Source organism: Corvus hawaiiensis, chromosome 10, assembly GCF_020740725.1.
Source record: "Corvus hawaiiensis isolate bCorHaw1 chromosome 10, bCorHaw1.pri.cur, whole genome shotgun sequence".
NCBI classification, from domain to species: domain Eukaryota; kingdom Metazoa; phylum Chordata; class Aves; order Passeriformes; family Corvidae; genus Corvus; species Corvus hawaiiensis.
In genome coordinates this window covers 6754878-6774317 of record NC_063222.1, presented here as the reverse complement: position 1 = coordinate 6774317, position 19440 = coordinate 6754878, and the positions used below count along the sequence as shown (strand labels likewise).

The 19440-nt window shown below is 40.8% G+C and overlaps 1 protein-coding gene across 1 annotated transcript in view; it reads left to right on the top strand.

Annotated features, from left to right (window-relative positions):
• Positions 1-19440, top strand: part of AMER3 (APC membrane recruitment protein 3) — a 41751-nt gene extending 22311 nt beyond the window's left edge. The window contains exon 3 of the mRNA XM_048314731.1: positions 14285-19440. The gene's annotated coding sequence lies outside the window, so the exon portion shown is untranslated. The remainder of the gene's footprint in view (positions 1-14284) is intronic.

Genomic DNA, 19440 nt, shown 5'->3' with positions numbered 1-19440 from the left:
AAGTGACACAAATACTGAAAACCTTGTTTTGCTGTGCTTTCTGACAGGAGATTCCTGACTTTTTACAGGAACTAGTTACTTAGTCTACAGTAACATAAATATCCAAAGCAGCATAATCAACTGAAAAGTCTACTAAGTTATTGACACACAGAAGAGTTATTTGTGTTTTTGAGGCATACCTGAAAAATCCATTTCAGAGAGAATAAAAGAATGTGTGTTCATCCAAAAAGTCAGAAAAGTTCATCCCTGTAACTTTAACTTTTTTCTTCACATTTCCACTTGTGCAGTTCCCATATTGAAGTATTGACAAGATCATGGGTAATGTCCCATTATTAGAACAATTCACCAATATTTCAGGAATGTTCTCAAATTTCCCTTTCATTAATTGGCAGAACTAGTAACTTCCCCAGGTTTAACTGAGAAGTAGAGATTTCTCCATTGGGTTATTTACTGGGCAGTGGTGCTACTTCTGCTTCTTTAAGAAAACTTAGTTCTACTTTCCTGTGACCACTGTTTGATCTCCCTTCTTGAAAGTTTGAACATTTAAAATTGTTATTGGCAATAGGCTAAACTCCCTTCTGCTGAACCGTGCTGAAGACCAGCCCAGTGATAGGGAAAAGCACAAACTAATCAATGCTGCCTAACAACAGATCTGATTTTGCCTAAAGGTCAGGCTTTTCTTCAAACACAGTCTCTTAAAATGTCAAATACTTCTAAGGTGGCAACTCTGAATCAGTTTATAACTTGGCATTATTTCTTAACTGCACTTCCATGAACATAAACACCTAAGAGTATGAAGCACACTGCATTTAGTCCTTCACTGATTTCTCAAAGTCTTGTGTGTTTTGTGCCTTGGGAGCTAACTAAAACCAAAATATTTGTGTTCTATCACAGTTCCAAGTTTGGAACTCATTCATATCAATGAACATGAATGAACCTCATTCATATCAATGAGGTTCACCTCAAAGAATAGCAAAGCATGAAGGCTTAGACTCAATTTGTAGCAAAACAAATAAACAGAAATTACAAGATTCTGGAAATTCTTCGTAGTAATTCACAAGGCTGAACTCACACCTTCCATAATTCAAGAGTACTTCTGAGTACTCTTGAATATTTCTGTTCTCATAAACGAGAGCGGAAGAGAGAGAGAGTTATGATCAGACAGATACGACAGACAGAAATAGACTCCTGTCAGGGAGTTGTGGAGAGCAAGAAGGTCCTCCCTGCACCTCCTTTTCTCCTGGCTGAGCCCCCCTCAGCTGCTCTTCATCAGACTGGTGCTTCTTCCCCTTCCCCAGCTCTGTTCCCTTCTCTGGACTCACTCCAGCTCCTCAATGTCTTTCTTGTTGTGAGAAGTCCAATACTGAACACAGGAATCGAGGTGCCTTAGCAGTGCCCAGCACAGGGGGACAATCACTGCCCTGGTCCTGCTGCCACACTATTTCTGACATATGAAGGAATTGCAGTAAGCTACATACTAGTGGAACCGAGGTGTCATATGATATCGCTTTCTCTTCTTTATTCTCAAAGTTTTTATTGGAAATTTTAGCCATAAAATATAGAAAACTTACTGTCCTTTTAACCTCTTAAGTGACTTTCTGAAGAGGATGCAAACGGAAACTTGAAATAAGACACATTATTCAGTTATGATGTCTAAGTAGCCACTTTTCATCTTTTAAATAAAACAGGATGCTTGCATACTGCATAGATCTAGGCTTTTACACTGTACTTTTTAGCTTTTTAGCTGATTCATCTGCAAGAATACAAATGCTTACTAAACATAAATTATAACTGTGTAAGTACTCTGCTTTATCACGTAGAGTTTCCTTCCCCAGAAGGTCAGGAGCAAGAAGAATGCCATATTCAGCTGATTGTGTTGCAACTGGGAACCCTTGGACCTAATTTGCCAGATACTCCAACCCATTCTATATTCACATCGTTTAATGGACATGCAAGTTTACAATACAACGTGTCCTAATTTTTGGACTTGGGGGGAAGGGCTACAAAACAGCCTGTGCTGGGTTATGAGATGAAAACAGGTCAGTGATTCAATATTTTCTTACAAAGCACTGGGTGAACAACATTAACTGATGGTAAAGGTGATAGTAAGTGACAGGACAGATTCTTAGGATTGATTAAGGACCATAAATCCACTGGATCCTCTCTTCAAGACTGCCGGTGTGGAAAGGGAATACTTGGGTGGCTAGGAAAAAGCATTCAACAGTATAATCAAACTTTGGCAACATCTCTGTGTCACACATTCATATTGGCCAATTTCCAGTTGGCAGAGCAACTCTATAGGGTCTGAAACAAGAGACCACAGAGCAGCCTACACTGATGACTGAAAAAGAGGAATGCAAAGATGACACAGAAATACTGTCTTCTCCATTTGGTGCAGTGCTGGGCATAGTTCGAGTGTTCCTGAAGAAAACTCAGCTGACTTGTGCTCCTATCTTTTAGTTCCCCACCAGGCTAAGACTGCTTTTAGAGCAGAACCAGTAACCCTCGTAGTATCTTGCATGTTCTTCATTTTTATCCAAGCAAGTCTGCCTGGATCCAAGACCTGTTGCTACAATACCAGACTCCTGGTAATAACTGTTGACCAAAAACCTGCCAGACTTGCCACCGAAATGGTGTGTTTAACCATGTAGCATTAGAAGAAAGCTCATGGTGTCTCAAGAGAAGTATGTTAAACCACAGAAGAGTTTGCAGAATAACTAACTTAAAATGAGGTTTTCAGCTGGCAGAAAAGCCAAGGATGGCTTAACTTCTGTAGCACTCAGGACTACCGCAGTCTGAAGGAGGCACTCATTTCTCTTCAAGAGGAAGGGAAATGAGTTCATCTCTCAGCCCCACTGTTCACAGCCCTTGTCATCTGTTGTACCCCATCACTGGCAATGCAAACAATTAAATTTGGCAGGAACCTAGAGGTTACAAAGCCCGAAGGAAGTAATTTGGGCATTTGCACTTTGCCTACCCCGAGGTGTTTATCAAGGCACATCCTAGACTGACTCACTGCTTTTTCTTCCTTTTTTTTTCTCTAAGAGACTTCTATTGCATAAAACCCATAAAACCATACAGGCAGTTCTAAATAACAGCATCATAAAACTTACAGAACTTACTACAGCCCAGGACAATTGCTGTATTAATGTCATGAACATTGCTAAACATAGCACAGGAAGACTTCCTTCTCCTTTCCTCCCCACCCCACGCATGGCTGACAGCTGCATTTATCAGATTCACAGCCTCACAGTTAAAAAAAGAAGTTCACTTCCAAAATTAAAATCACCTCCTTCAGCAATGTGAAGAGAGTCACTTATACTAGTTAAGATGTAATTTATATTCATCTCCCTCGTCATGTGTTTGACATACACTGAACCTAAGCAAGTTTTCAAAATAGATCTTTTTAAAATATGCTAAAAATGAGAAATTCTTAGAATATTTGCCTTTTTATCCTTTCAGAGGCAACTGAGTTTCTTTAACAATGATCTGTTGATCTGAACAGATCATGGCCTGATCTGTTGCTGGAGTTTGATTAACAGTACATAAAAAGGGCAAAAATACATTGCCAATACTTTAGAATCCTGCAGAAACTGTCTTTCAAAAAACAACTGCCAAAGTGGATCAGTTCTAAACTGCAAGCTTAAAGCAGTCAAAGACTTTGGCACCATCAGTGCTTTTTCTTATAGGCCTTATCAGACCACGAACACTTAAATTTACAGCCTTGTGTGCCTAAATTTAGCTTTTAAAAGCAGATCCAAAATTCTGACTCAGCCTATATATTTCAGCTCTACATATTCCATTGGGTCAGACTATCAGGCTATAAAACAGGGAAATTCTAATTACATGAAGAAAAGAAATGGAGGAATAGTCAAAACCATCCTGCTATTGAGCTAACTGCAGGCAACAAGGAGGGCATTAAGTAGATCAGTTCATCAATAATGGAATATGGAGACTTTCAACACTAAGTAGGTCAGTGGTACATATTTCTGTTTTACCCTTGGATAGTGACTCAGTAGCCTACTCACAGTGAACTCACACTGCCTTCCTTCTCTTCTTACCAGGCAGTCTTCAGCATCACAAAATTCACCAAATCCTCCTATCCCTCTAGAGAACTCATGAGCTGAAAATGTGTGGGGATTGAAGTTGGATAGTTGAGGCTGTCATCCAGGAAGGTTGCATTGAGAGGTGCAGTGGAATTGTTTATTCTTTATCAGCTAGGGGTTTGTAAGAAAACTACCCTTTGTGGCTGCTAACAGGCACAATTCCACATAAATCCAATCCTGATTTCTGTATTTAATGGAATGCCTGCCATCAACTTATGTTGCAGAGGCTGTCACAAATCCATGGGATTTTTTCAGCTATATGAGTGGGTTCTAAATCAGTACCTAACATGACTACACCACAACATTTTGTGGTACTTATATGAAGCAATACCGGTATTTTTACTTTTGTGTTACTTTTGGTTCTTTGGCTAAGAAAATACAAGCAGAAGAATGGACACGAACTATTTTGAAAGTCCCACTTTTCTTTACAGGCTGTAATAAATTATTTTTCATTATTTCAGTTAAAGAAAATTTGCTCTTTCTTCCTCTTTTTCAAATTGTTGCCATAGGGATATAAGTAGAAAACTGCCCAGCCAGCCTACCAGATACTTGTTGAGTCTGTGCTGAAATGGTTTCAAAGCAGGTAGGAGAGGAGCCGTCCAGTTAAAAGCCAACATCATCCAGCCCTACAGGAGGGTAGCACAAGTGGAAATGCAGAAGCAACTGTCTACTCAAAATTGCGGGCAAGCATGGCATCTAATAGCTTCTGCAAGAATGCTGTTGACTGACTAACAGAAATCTGCAGCAGGATCCTTGCTGGCCACAGTAATAACCAGCCAGGAGATCTGAGGGCCAAAGGCTGTATAGAAAGCCAAACAGATTACTAGTCCCTGAAAAGATTTAATAGGCAATATTTTTACTGTGACTAAACTAAATAGGAAAAACAAAACCAAACGAAGTTATTATTTCTCTAGGACTACATAGATGGTGACAGCTCAGTGTGGCATACCACACATAGGAAAACTGAGGGATTCCATAATATAATAATTCTGAAGACCAGGTATTAGTCAGTCTGGTAATTTCAACTGTTAAATAACACTTCTTATTTGGGTTAGCACAGGCACCAGCTAATACAGAACATGTTAGTTGTTCTCTGTTCATAAATTTCACTGAGAGTATCATAAAAAAAGTCTATTCCTATCTCCTAAACTTTACTAAACATTCCTTATTACTTCTTTTAAATCAAAACACTTATTTGAAAATGCATCTAAAATTAATAAATACTCTGGAACATAGAAATTTTAAGTCTAATGTATTTGCCACCCCAGGGTGCTTTTCATTTGTTCTCCTCACTCTTCTTAACTGAACAAGTAATTTACGTGAGTAATGAAAATAATCTTATTGTGCAGCTTTTAATCTATTATTCAATAGCTAAAAGGAAAGTAAAAGTCACCCTTTCTATCAATAATTCAGCCTCGGTGCTAATGCAGCCATTCAGCTGCCCCCCTCGCAAGGGCCTCATGCATTTTTAATGTGTTGGCTCTTTGTTAGCAGGTCAAAGATGTGAATTGTGGTTAGAAACACAGTTATCAGGTGAGGGAAGGTCAACTGAAGAAAATATTCCTGTTGCAAGTGAAACAAATTAAAGTGGCAGGAGTGCAAAGGAAAACTACACAGTAAGGTCCTCAGTGCCTGACTTTGCTGAAGACCAAAAAGATAAAGCCCAGCTGCCAAGGCTGCCCTGGCTGGTAAAGAACCAGGAGCTCTCAGCAGTGCCAGTGAAACTGAACAAACTTCAGCCAGGTTGGTCTGATGGTGTCATACAGTATGTGTCCCAATTCTGCCTCTCCTCGGGTACTGCTTGTTAGCCTGCCTGGATCCAAACCCACATGCTGGGACAGGCACTCTCTCCAGAGCACCATAGACAGAGGTCAAGGATCTGATGACAGCAGTATTTCCCTCAGAGCCAAATTTTTACTGGTTTAGATGGTACCGTAATTTGGAGACCTGCCACTAAACTTCAAACCTGGGCTGCCTGGACCAGATATCACCATCTAACGAATCCACCTGATCTCTTCAGCTTTACTTCCAGTGAGGCATTTTTAGAGAATTGCTCTTTAAACAACACAATAGTTTTGAAAGCCCCAGAGGCATGGATGGCTTCCTTGGTCTGCCTTTCTTACAATGTGTGAATCAAGCACCTGCAAAAAAAGAACTTAGTTACCAAGGCTTTTTTGTCTGCTAATAACTCCCTCTGAGAGTGTAATTTTCTCTAATAGTATGGTTGTCTTCTTTGGAAAAGATTAGCATGTCAAGAAGCCTCTTCAGGAGGACTCCACAACCTCCGAACACAGGCAGGCACAATCTCCTCTCAAGGGTGGCACAGAAAACTCCTGAACTGACACTAGAGAGACAGATGAACTTTTAGACCTCACCCAAGAACTGGTGCTTGTGACCGTGGCACCAAGCAGCTGCTGATATCTTTGCATGCCTTCCCATTCTGTCAGACTGAGGGGTTCTGGTAGAGACTGAGCCCTGCTCACAAGTTTCTGGAAAAAAACATTCCTTCTCTGGTATGAGAGGCTGTCCCAGTCAATCTTACTCCTCTGCTAAAGGGTCGACAAGTCAGCTGAAGCTCTATACTGGAAATGGTTCCATTTTATTTTTACCTCTTTAGGTTTAAACTCTGCATGACCCAGCACATTTTATGGCAGAAGAAGTACAGGATTTGCCTTACTTTATCATGGCTCAAAATGAAGCCAATAAATTTTTATGTAAAATTTGGCAATTTCTCTCTAGCTCTATTTATTATTGCTGTCCGGCCTTCTTCAACAGGACAAAGTGATATTAATTTCTTCCCAAGAGTGGAAGCGTTCATTTTACATCTGGAGTTGTTCCAGATGGAAAATAAGGCTTGTTTTCCTGTGTGTCACATCACTGCTTCATGTAGATTTCCATTACAGTGAAGCTTAGCAAAAACTTATACAGATCTATATAAGGGTTTTTTACTACCAAAACACACAATGAGCCTTATAAATACACTAAAGAGGTAAAAATGAGCAGGATTTTTTAAGCTCTAGCACCAAGTTGACCATTGAAAACATTCAGGAAAAAGTCAATTGCAATTTCAGTTTTGCAGGAGTAAAGAATAAAGATTATGTAACCATTTCTGTTTCTGCCACGACCACATATTCCAGACCTCTGATTTCCTACCCCTTTACCCTCCTCCTCCCCACATGTTAAGTGCTGTATAAATCAGGATCAAGTTTTGGGGCTGTACTCCAAAGGGCTTGAAATGATGTCTAGAAATGACAGTGCAACACAAACACCTGTAGATAGATACATGCGGATGGAACAGTACAAGGAAAATGAGAGTACCCGTTGGCCCTGCAGAAATAGAAGTGTCATCAGGGTTTTCATACTTTTAGGAATGGACTTCCAAACACAAGAAGCCCCACAGAACAAAACATGACATTTCTTCATTGGAGGCGTAACAAGGAGACAGTGCAGACTCTAATTGTCGACTAATCATAAATAAGAATCAGTATTTAAGTAGTAGACTAGGATACAACTGACAGGCAGAGATTGGCCCTCAGAAGCCTTGGAAGGGGTGTCAACCACCAAATCATGGATGTTACAGAGTAACATAAATGAGGGAAAATATACAAAGCAACATGTATTTGGGTTTGCATAACCAGACAGAAAAATACTGATTTCAAATGACAATATTCTGAGTAGATATGAACAGGCAGGACTGTGCTTATCAAGGCCAGAGGAAAGGGAAATTTTGATACCTTAGAAGTAAACAGAACATGAGTTACAGCCTTAGACATATGGATAGAAAGATTTTATGCACAGAATAAAACAGATGCAGACACAGCCTGGATATGAGAACAGACAGAGAATTTTGAGTCAAAGAGCAGTGCAGTGACTTGCAGGATAGTGGGCTGTACCAGCAAAAGAAAAAGTGTTAGCTCAGGAAAATTAATTGCGAACATACTTAGAGCAGTTTGCTACTTACTATTGGTTGCTGGGAGCTTGTCTGCTGACCCTAACTTTAGCAAGTCAGCAAATATACCATAGATGTGCAACACAAAGATGACACAGGGTTCATTGCAACCCAGACTGAGTGTGCCCTGCAGACACAGCCAGCTTGTACTTGGCAATCAATGAGCCAGATGCGATTGTAACACTGCTAACTGCCTGTAAATGATGTATTTTTTAAAAAACTGAGCCATTTGAGAGACTGTATTGCATTCATTACCATTTCAATCAACAGCAGCACAATGCAGCACTGACAAGATTTAAATGACTATCCAATATAAATAATCTGAAAGGCTCGTGATAGCTGGGGAAGAGATTATTTACAGATTATTTTATTATAGACTTCCTATTTGGTTAAGATTTTGCACATGTGAACTTGTCCCATGCTTCAGCCATAGCTGTATAGGCAGATCTTTCAGTGAGAGAGATAAGAAAAGAAATAAGGTTGAGGGAGGCATAATGGAGGCATGGAAAATTGATTTTCAGACTGACAGTGACCTTGACTCAGAGGTTGAACGTGAGCTGTGAAGCAGACAATGAGGACGGGAACAAGCTGCAGAAAGCAAAACAGCAAACTTTGTTTGGAATTAGAGGTTACAGACAAATTCTGATGGCCAGTCCCTGCCCCCATAATCAAGTGCAGTAAGCATGTGATGATATTTTAACTTGCAGGGATTGTTGGGTATTTATGAAAGCACAACAAAGCTCACACACTATTTCTCTCACAGATAGCATTTCAGAAGGAAGTAATTCAAGTCACTTGTGATGAAGAAAAAAGGAAGAGAAATTTCTATACAATGCATCAGTTATTTTATCACATTCTGATAATTTCATTTGTTCACATGCTCATAAAATATTTCATCTAACTCATTTTCTGCTCTGAAATTTTTTAGGATGGGTCTGAAGTCACACTAATTTTTACAGAAAGAACGTAGTCATGAAGGAAGAAAAAACCACTGTTTTCTGATAAACCACACATGATGCAGTTCAGAAAAGCAGGGAAGAGTGGCTAGAGTGGTCTAACATTTACAGTTTGTCACCTAGTTATGGGGTCAGACACAAACTGTTCAGAACTACAGAACAACCAAGGACCACATTACTGCTATATGACTGTTTCTCCAGCAAGAAGCAGTTAAAGGGGCTCTGTCTTTATTTTCTTTCCGTGCCTCTTCTGTTGTGTAGCTCAGGAAAGCAGGAGCTGCAAGTTAGGCTAGGTCCACAACCAGAATGCTTTGTCAGCACAAGTATCATGTATTATAATGTCATGCAGTATATTATGCTGGCACAGCATTCCAAGGCAGATGCAGCTTATAACAGCAAAAAAAGGTTTTTACAGTATAACTTCTTGATTACCTGGGAGTGACAAGTCGGTTTTTATGCACAAGTGACTTCTGGCAGCATTACTGTTTGTCAGGTCACACCCCAGGTGCTGATCTGTGCATAACTGTGCCATTGCAAAATCTGTAGAACAGTCCTGGCCTTTGAGCCATGGAGGAACATCTATTCTACCTAGAAAACACTGCTTTGGCTTCTTAAAACCTCTGGAGTGGCATATAAAGGCTGGAGAAAGATAGGGAATATGCAGTAGATTTTTTCCCTGTCTAAAGCTCGTTCTGACCCAGACTGAGAATTTGAGTTCCACAAGCAATCAAAACTGCACAGTGTTCAGAGATATAATATTACAGCATCAAGGTCCTCTGGCCCTCGCACAGAGATCCTCTGAGCTCACAGGGCACCAGCACGGCTGCAGTATTTCTATGTGGGTGGTCAGTCTTCAGCAGGATTGAAGTCCAACCCACTACTGCCAGTAGTATTGGGAATTTCCTACAAAATGTGTTTCTGAATAGAAATCCCAGTACTTATTTTTGTTAGCACACAGAAGTGTGCTCAAGATGCTGTTCTGAAATGATACACACCCTGAAACTGAAGTGACTGGAAAATAAAACCCCTCAATTTTTAAAAAAATCAGGCCAATTTGTGATTAGTTTTTAAAACAATACTTTTTTATGGGAAGGGAGTTTCTGAATATCTCCATGGCAGACCATTAAGACAGAATATCTGCCTGTTCTGTGCATGCTGATTATGATCAATTCTGTTCTACTGTAAAATCTTCTCGGTAGTGAAGCATTTTCCTGTTTTCCTGGGAGCACTTTTTTATTGTTCCAGTAAAACCAAGTTTTCACAAATAATATTTAAACTTTTGAAAAGCAGTATATTCCCCATCTGAAAATCATTCCATCATAAAATTCCCAGCTAACTGTCAATCTACACAACCAGCCAGAGCAATTAGCTCTGCATGATAGCAGAGCTATTAAATAACCTTGGCATCAAGGTCACAGCAGTTCAGTGGCCAGGCTAGACAAAGAATGCTTCAGGGCATTCCCCCATGGTAGAAACAGCTCTTGCAAGGGCCTGCCTCAATTTCCCATTCCCAGTGTCTACTTAAGTTAAACAGCTTTTTTTTTTTTTTTTTTTTTTTTTTGGGTGGGTGGTGGTGGTGGGGCAGAGGTGGGGGGCACTGAATCTTTATTCATCTCTTAACTGATGTTGTTATTAAGCTTCCAGTTCTTGACTTAGAATCAGCTTCTCCTGTTCCTCCTCAACTGCAATCAAGCAGCCTTTTCCCCGAGCTTGGAGAGCCCATATTAGCCCCATCTTCCATCAGATACATGGTAAACTTCACTCATCCAATCACTCTTGATTCTAAGGCTGACATAGCAGGCTTTGCCCAGATGAGAGAAGGAGAAATCTTACAATGCAGGATTCTGCATCCCAAACCTTTAAGGGGACAGTGGCCCTACATTCTAACTTGCTCCTGACATTAATAACTCCCAAGACACTCTTCTCTCTAGCAAAGGATACATCAAATATTTTTTAAACAGATTTCCTTAGGCACATGAGGAATTGATTTTGCAAAACATCCCTTTTGGCCTTAAAGGCCCAGTGTTCAAAGTACCTACAATGAGGCTTAGAAATTCAACTGATAAAAGAAAAAGTCACACCATAAAAAAAAAAAAAAAAAGAAAAACCATCAAATGTGATTGTAGGAGGAAGGAACTGAGAGTTGGAACATCACTGAGTCTTTCAGTTTTAATTTGCAGGTAGAGTGGAGATGTCATGAAAACTTCATCATAAAAGAGGACCACCTTAGGAACAGAGTAGTTTAATAATGCCAGTAAGGACTGAACTGATATTCTCTCATAAACTCTAGGGAATCTGCAGATGAAATGACTGAGCTGCTGCCTAGGCAATACTAAAGAGTCAGGCATTCTATGAGAGAACTGGACTTAGTAGGGAAGTTACAGTCTGCAATTGCCAGACACACAGTCAGGACCCGAAAATTCAGACCTACTCATCACCCTGCTGCCGCCCTCTCCTCTTCCCCCGACTGCTATTGCTGCTCTGCTGTGCCACCTCGTGCTCACCAGCTGACACTGCTGCATGCAATGGGGCACCTGCACGAGGAGTGCATCACTGAAGTCCTTCATGTTGAACTTTCTGAGACCAGAGCAATGTACACCTATGCCCGGTGACACAGCTGTAAGCAGGACACGTGAACATTGAATGCTGCTCTGTCAAAATCCTTTCTGTATTCTTGTGGAGGCCGAGATGCTCACAGATGTTTTCAGACTTTCAGTGATTACAGACAGAGTTTTGGGTTCACTGCAGTGAGATCATTAGGTAAGAAATTTCTCACAATTGCTACCAGAGCCATTGCACTGTCTGCTGTCCTTGTCCTCTGGGCTGTCAAGCAGCATGTCCCAGGGCCTAGAGGAGGGAACACACATTAAGAACCTCCCCATCTTTTATGACCATTGATGCTGACATGTAGTATTTTGAATAACCACATGACCACCTCGTGTCTTTTACTTACCTCACTGTAAAATGGATGACACTTGTTTATTTCTCCATGGTGACAGAGCTTTGGCATGATTTTTCACAGCAGATGGGGCCTTAGAGATCTGCAAACGACATTGCTTTAACTAACTGGCAGAAACACCTTTCTGACGACAGGGCGCACACTGGGAGCTTCGCAGAGCACCTTCAACAGAAGGAAGCACAGCAATCCAAACAGCTGAAGAAGGCCTTTGCATTTACCAGATTTTCATATCATTTGTCCAGGTGTATTCTAAACCTCTTGCATTCTTTCAGAAACTGCCGACATTCAGGTTACACGGGGACTTCCAGGTACCAAAACCCTTGCTTTTGGCAAGCATCCTGAATGACTCGGGAGCGGCAAAGAAACTCTTCCTCTAAGCAAAAAATTGTAGAAATTATTTAACTTGGGAGTCAACCTGATAAACTCCTCACTGCAGTCTACCTGGCCTCATCAATCCTGTCACAGAAAGCCCAATCACAAAATACATGCATTAGGTAAAAATTGCGTAGCTGGGACCCTGCAGCCTGAGGCTGCTCCAGCAGAGCCACACAGAGGGGAGTACCCAGGGCCTGGAGCCGGAGCTCAGCCGCGAGGGGTCAGTGCTCCACCAGCAGTGCTGCGCCTGGGCTCCGCAGGGAAAATCCGCTCGGCGCTGGGAACCGCTCCGCAGCTCCCGCCGGCACTGCACAGTGCGGGAGCGGGAAACTGGTTCATCAGTGCCTTCTAACCCGTGGAAAAACAGCCTCCAGATCAAGGAAAACAGAGCGTAGCAAGCTGATGAATATCACAAATTCCTGTGCTGGCCTGCCAAATACCGCTGCAGTATTTGTGTTTGGGGTTCTCAAAGGATTAGGCCTCCTGCTTGCTTGGGAAGTGTGCCTGGGTCAGCAGAGCAGGCAGGAATGCAGCTGTTCCCAGCACTTTGAGCATGGACACAAACTGGGGAGTCATTTCTGCTACTGCCTAGGGACACTGACAAGCTGCTTGTGTACAGGAGACCCTAAGCATCAGTTTCTGAGTAAGAAGAACCTCTTGAGTATTGAAGGAGTACAAAGATGCCTTATATTTATATTTCCAGTTACATGAAGTGTAAAGATAATAAGGGGACAACAACTGTTTTTTTCTTAAGTAAGCCACCTCTAGGCATGTTCTAAGATTTTTCTGGTTTCTGGGGTGACTTTTATCAGTTGAATTTCTAAGCCCTATTGTATGTTCTTCAAAGCTTTCACTGAGAACTGGGTAAGAGCAAGCTCCCACTGACACAGAGATGGCTTTGGTGACCAAGTCCCGTGCTGGGGACACCCTGTCCCAGACATCAGGCAGGTTGCCCTCCACCGCCTACCCAGTCACAGTTCTGGTGCCTGCTTCTCACAATGGGCAGAGGCTGCAGCTGGCACAAGGGACTCAAGAGTGCAGCAAGAGCCACACTCTGAATTGCATCTAAGCCTGTTAGTCCCAATATGCCAGAGAGGTCTATCTCAGCTGATATGATAATATTTTTTAGGAGTACCTTAGGCAGGTGCTTAGAAAGAAGCATCCAGGGGAGGAGTAGGCATATTCTTTCCTCTACTGCCTCATTCAACCTGGAATTCTTCACGTTAGAGCCTTCTGACCCATGAAAAGAGTAATTTAGATGAGCTTGAAAAAAGGACTCTGCCTGTAAGAGGACACAAATGACACCAGAGAGAGACAGATTGATCTGTCCAAATGTATTTTCTCTCTTTTAGTGCCACTGCTGTCTGTGACAGCAGCAGAGACAGAGATGTCACAGGAAAGGAACAGGATAAGAACAAAGAAAGGGAAAGCTGAGAGGTCTGGGCTGGGTAGGAGGGGCAATGGGAAAGCTGCAGGTGGCAGGAGAATATTAAAGCAAAACAGAACCGGTTGTAGCTTTCCACCTTCAGTTCCTTAAGTGAGGTTCCTCTGCAAAAAGACTGGGAAACCATCAGACTGTATCACTGGAAAGAATAATGTAAAAATATAACCACATTTTTAGAAATAGTGAGAGCTTTGGGGATTGCTTTACTCATATCATGAAAATTCAGACGCCTGCTGACAAAACTCATGCTAAAAAGACACTTGCAGGAAGATGCAGATGGCATGTGGTACAAAGTTGACAAGTTACTCTAGACTAGTTTGTCTAAACAACAGGAAATTCTTATGTCATGGCTAATCTGGCCCTGGTTGCATTCTGGTGGTAGCCAGTTTTTATTTCTGGTTTTAGTTATTTTTCTTCATTCACTCACCAACATATTTTAAATAAAAACCTGAAACAAATATGTGAACATTTAAGATGTTTTTGCTTATATTGCAGGTGCAACACTGAAGAATCCATTTGTAGATATGGATGCACCCCCCCCCCCCCCAACACAGTATAGCATGACAGTTCCATGACGTTATGCCAAGACCAGAATCAACAAGGATTTCTCTCTAGAGATCTCACCAGAGGTGTTGCAGCAGAAAAACATGCCAGTCTGTTGGAATGACAGTTAGGAGTTCTGGACAACCACACACTCCTGAAGCCATATTTGCAGATGGCTGGTAACTAACGCTTGTTTTTAAAAACAAAAACAAACCCAGGTTCAGTAGGATTTTGAAAAAATTCATGCCATGATAAGGTTTAAGAAAAAAAAATGATAGCATATTTCTGTCATATTGTGCCACACAACAATTGAAAATATCACTATATTTTTAGAACACAGGAATGTGCAGGATGAGCTTTCATTTGGGAAGCTGTCATGAAGAGGTAAAATTGTTTTCTGTTGTACTAGTTTTTCTTTAGTTTTAGAGAAAAGCTTTATATATGTTATGGCAACCAAGCCTCAAGGTTCTAGACTGCAGATTACACTGGTATGGCAAGATGTACTGCCTAGGAAAAGGTATTTTTTAAACAAACAAAAAAAAAAAATCAGGAAGCAGAATATAGTATGCCCTATATTGTCCAAAGACCTGTTTATCATAGCAGAAATTGTAACTAGAATAATGAGTTATATGTGAAAATCACCATCAAAAACATAAATTGATTCAATTTTAAATGAGATAAAACATGTTTTTAATACCCATGATAACAGCTGCACTTAATCCTATATGAAGTCTTCCTTTCCTAATTGAAAAGCTGTTCTCAAAGTACTGGATGTGTTATTAACCCAGTTTTCAGTTTTTTGTGCCATTCTTGTGAACAGTCGTTTTCATACCTCAGTTCTAATCTGGTCTTGGCTGTGTTATATTTTGAGAATAAATTGAAAAAAACCAACTATGCTTTGTAGATGAAACCTGATGATTAAATGGTCCCTTGTGGCCATGGTGTGTTTGTAGAGATCTTTACAACCTCCTCATTAGTATCCTGCCTTGGACAGTGTTTAGGAGTAGTGTCTTTGCCCTGACATTTTCTGTCATGGGGAAAAGTGGAAGAAGGACATGAGGCTGGCAACTGCAGCAAGGGAAAAATACCTTAGATTAGATGCCTGAATTTTGATGTCAAAAGTTAATTTCTACCTTTGATCAGTAATAATGTAAAGAATATATAACCACAGTATTTAAGAGATGTCTGCATTTTGCAGAATCTGGATTTTAAAACGCGTTATATAGCAAGACTATGAATCTATAAAATGAAATCACATCCCCTAGCTATGGAACTTTCTCAGTATTACTCTACACTTACAAAGAGGAGAACTTCTATCTCCAACATCCCACGACTGCCAGCACAAATCAACTTTGAGAACGCAGTCGTTTTACCACAAGTATCTCCTGAAAATATAGATTATAAGTGTCTAAGACCCTCTTTCATGGCACAAAATGGTATTTCTGAAGACTGCTTTGGAGTTGCCCTTTAACCTACAAAAGCCTGAAATGCCAAGCAGTTCATCATACAGGCATTTTCCCCTAAAATACTCAGTGACACATTAGAATTGAGCTAATCAAATAATAATAAACACAGGGCTTAATATTCCAGCAACAGACAGTCTGTACAAAAACTAGCTGTTCCTCACACAAGTGATCCCTTTTGCAATTACTACGCTAACCTCCTTTACTGCCTTCAGCTCATCAACATCTCTTGTACTGAAAAGCCCAGAACCTTGAGGGAGCAGAGGCAGAATTTCTCATCCTTGTAGCATACTGCACATGTCTTTCCTGGATTTCAGGCTGAGTAACTGACTTCATGGAGGAAAAGAAAGGCAACAGAAAGAAAAAAGTCATCTTGCTCCCACACAGCAATGGAGACAGTATTTCAAAGGAGACTATTATTTCTCCCACCCTACAGGCATAGGGCAACAAATTATTTGTCTGACTTTATTTACCTCCCCAAGTGGTGTCTTTCTCCTGCTGCTACTGCTCTTCTCCCTCTAAACTCAGCTCATCTGTAACAGCTAACCAGTCCCTGCTGCAAACCAGAGGGAACAAATGCAGACAAGAAAGATGGGCTTTCAGTCCTCTTATGCAGGTCCAGCATCGACATAAATAGCCTGTCTAGGTCCCTCTGGATGGCATCCCTTCCCTCCAGCATGTTGGCTACTCCACATATCTTGGTGTCACTGGCAAATTTGCTGAGGTGCACTTGGTCCCACTGTCCATGTTAAACAGGGCCAATCCCAAAGCCAACCCTGGAGGAATGTCACTTGTCACTCTCCAATTGGACATCAAGCTGTTGACCACTCTTTGAGTGTGACCATCCAGCTACTTCCTTATTCACTGAGTGGTCCTTCCATCCTCCATTTAAGAGCCAGGAATTCATGTGGGACAGTGTTAAATGCTTCACACAAGTCCATGTAGATGTGAGTTGCTCTCCCCTTGTCCACTAATACTGTAACACCACCAAAGTTGTCAGGCATGATCTGCCCTCAGTGAAACCATGTTGGCTGTCCCAATCACTTCCATATTTTCCATGTGCCTTAGCACAGTTTCCTCAAGGATCTGCACCATGACCTTGCTGGGCACAGAGGTGAGACTGACTGGTCTGTAGCTCTCCAGGTCTTCCTTTTTTTCCTTTTTAACAATGGGGGTTATGTTTCCCCTTTTCCAATCATTGGGAACTTCACTGGACTGCTGTGGCTTCTCAAATATAATTCATAGTGGCTCAGCCACTTCATCCACTAGTTCCCTCAGGACCTGCAAATGCATCTCATCAGATTCCATGGACCTTTGCACCTTCAGGTTGCTTAGATGTTCTTGAACCTGATCTTCCCCTACAATGCACAGCTCTTCATTTTCCCGGTCCCTGTCTTTGCCTTCTGTGACTCAGGCAGTGTGGCTGGAGCACCTGTTGGTGAAAAACAATGGAAAAAAAGTCTTTGAATAACTCAGCCTTCTCTGTATCCTGAGTAACCAGGTCTACTGTTTCCCTCCAGACAGGGCTGATAGTTTCCCTAATCTTTCTTTCATCACAACATACCTATAGAAGCTGTTCTTGGTGCCCTTAATCTGCCCTGACCAGATTTAATTCTGGGGTTTAGCTTTCCCAACCTAATCCCTAGCTGCTTGGACAATGCTGGTGAGGACAATTTCTGTGTATTCCTACCAGACTACCTGTTCTTTCTTCCATCCTCATTGACTTATTTTTTTGTGTTTGTTCAGGAGCTTCTTGTTCATCCATGCAGGCTTCCTGGCTTTTTAACCGCCTTTCCTCTTTTTTGGGATGCATTTCTCCTGAGCTTGGAGGAGATGATCCTTGAGTATCCACCAGCTTTCCTGGACCCCTCTTGTCTCCAGAGCTTTACCTCGTGGTATTCTACCAAGCAGATCCCTTAAGAGGCCAAAGTCTGTTCTCCTGAAGTCCAGGGTAGTGAGCTTGTTGTGCAGCCTCCTCACACTTGCTCTCTGACACTCAAAGGTCCTGGGTTCAATCCATGCTGCCAAAAGAACAACTGTGGATCTGCATTACACACCATGGAAAAAATGCTTGTGGGTAGTCTGTTCTAGTTCTCCCTGTGGAGTTGCATGGCTGCTAATGCAAAGTTGGGGAAAGCTCAAAAATCTTTGGGGCTTAATTAACCTCCATTTAAAGAACCAACAGAAAATTTCTCTCCTCAAGGTCATATTGAATAAGGTGTTTACCAAGATTGCCTGTACATGAGTTTAAAGGAGAATCTTTAAATTAAACTTGTTACATTACCCAAGCAACATCTCTTTAACAAATGAAGACATGCTGGTGAAATTAATGTGGATGTTAAATATTCACTACATGTAAGTATTCAATTTCTCATGAGTATGTAGCTGTGAGAACAGTTTTCTTCAGCCAGCACTCAGCCTAACATACTGTCATTCCTCTTTGTTGTTAGATGGATTTTTTTAAACTTTTCAATGTATATAACAGAAAATTAAGATAAATTATGAAAACTTTTCCAGATTTTTGTGGGTACAAACTTTAGAGCAGCTTGTATGAAACTGTTCATCTACTTCCTGGCCTGTTTTTGCAAGAATGGAAGCAGTTGTGTCCAGACAAAGATCAGAATAGTAATTAAAAGAGCAATACCTTTGTGCTGAAGACAACCTCCAAAAAAGGTTTTCCCCCTCCCCTCATCTTATGGCTCATTAAAATGTAAAAAAAATGTTCTGGAAAAATTATTTAAAAAAACCTATATTCTTCTCAAGACATTGAGAAGGTCTTGACATCAAGACATCTCAGGTCTTGACGTTCCTTCTTTTAATGCAGGGTTCATTGGAATTTCAGAGGTATATTTGGAACTCCCAGCACAAAGACCAGGTACCTGAATACCCTTAACAAACCCTCACTTACTGCTATGAGTGGAGAGGGCACTCGCCCCTTAAAAAAACTGCAGTGCAAATAAACTCATACTAGTAAAAATGCCTGAAAAAAACGTAGGAAGAAATATCAGACCCACATGAATTGTCAGGTAAGTGTTCCTTCCCAAAGCAAAGTATTAAAATGGCAGTCAGTTATCCCAGTCAGATGTAAAGGATGTGAACTTAGGCACAAGTCCCAGAGCAATACTTTGCTTCACTAACAATATTCCATTGTTATAAGAAAGCTGGAACATTTGGTGGCAGGATGTTGTAAATGCTTGAATTTTACAGCAAATGCACAGAACGCACAATAAAGTTGCAGGTAAAATGAGGAATATTCAAGAGAGAACAATGTTACATATTCTGACTTCTATGTAATGAAAAGAATAAAACTCCTGGATCGACAATGTATATGCATGGTACATATATATATATAAAATAATAAGTGTGTATACACACACTTGAAAAAAGGATTTGTTCAAGAATAACTTAAGTTCAACAATAAGGAAGAAATCTGAAGCAGGTACCTTTTAAAAATCTGAGTAGCAGATTAATAAAATTTCAGTACAAACATGGTTTATTATGTAACTAAGATACATGCATTTATATGCTGTTTAATGTATTTTGTTAACTATTTTTCTTATATGTCATATCTAATGTACATATGCTTTAGGTATTATATTTTAGTTACCATATTCTACGTTATGTATTAAAGTCACTTGGTTTCAA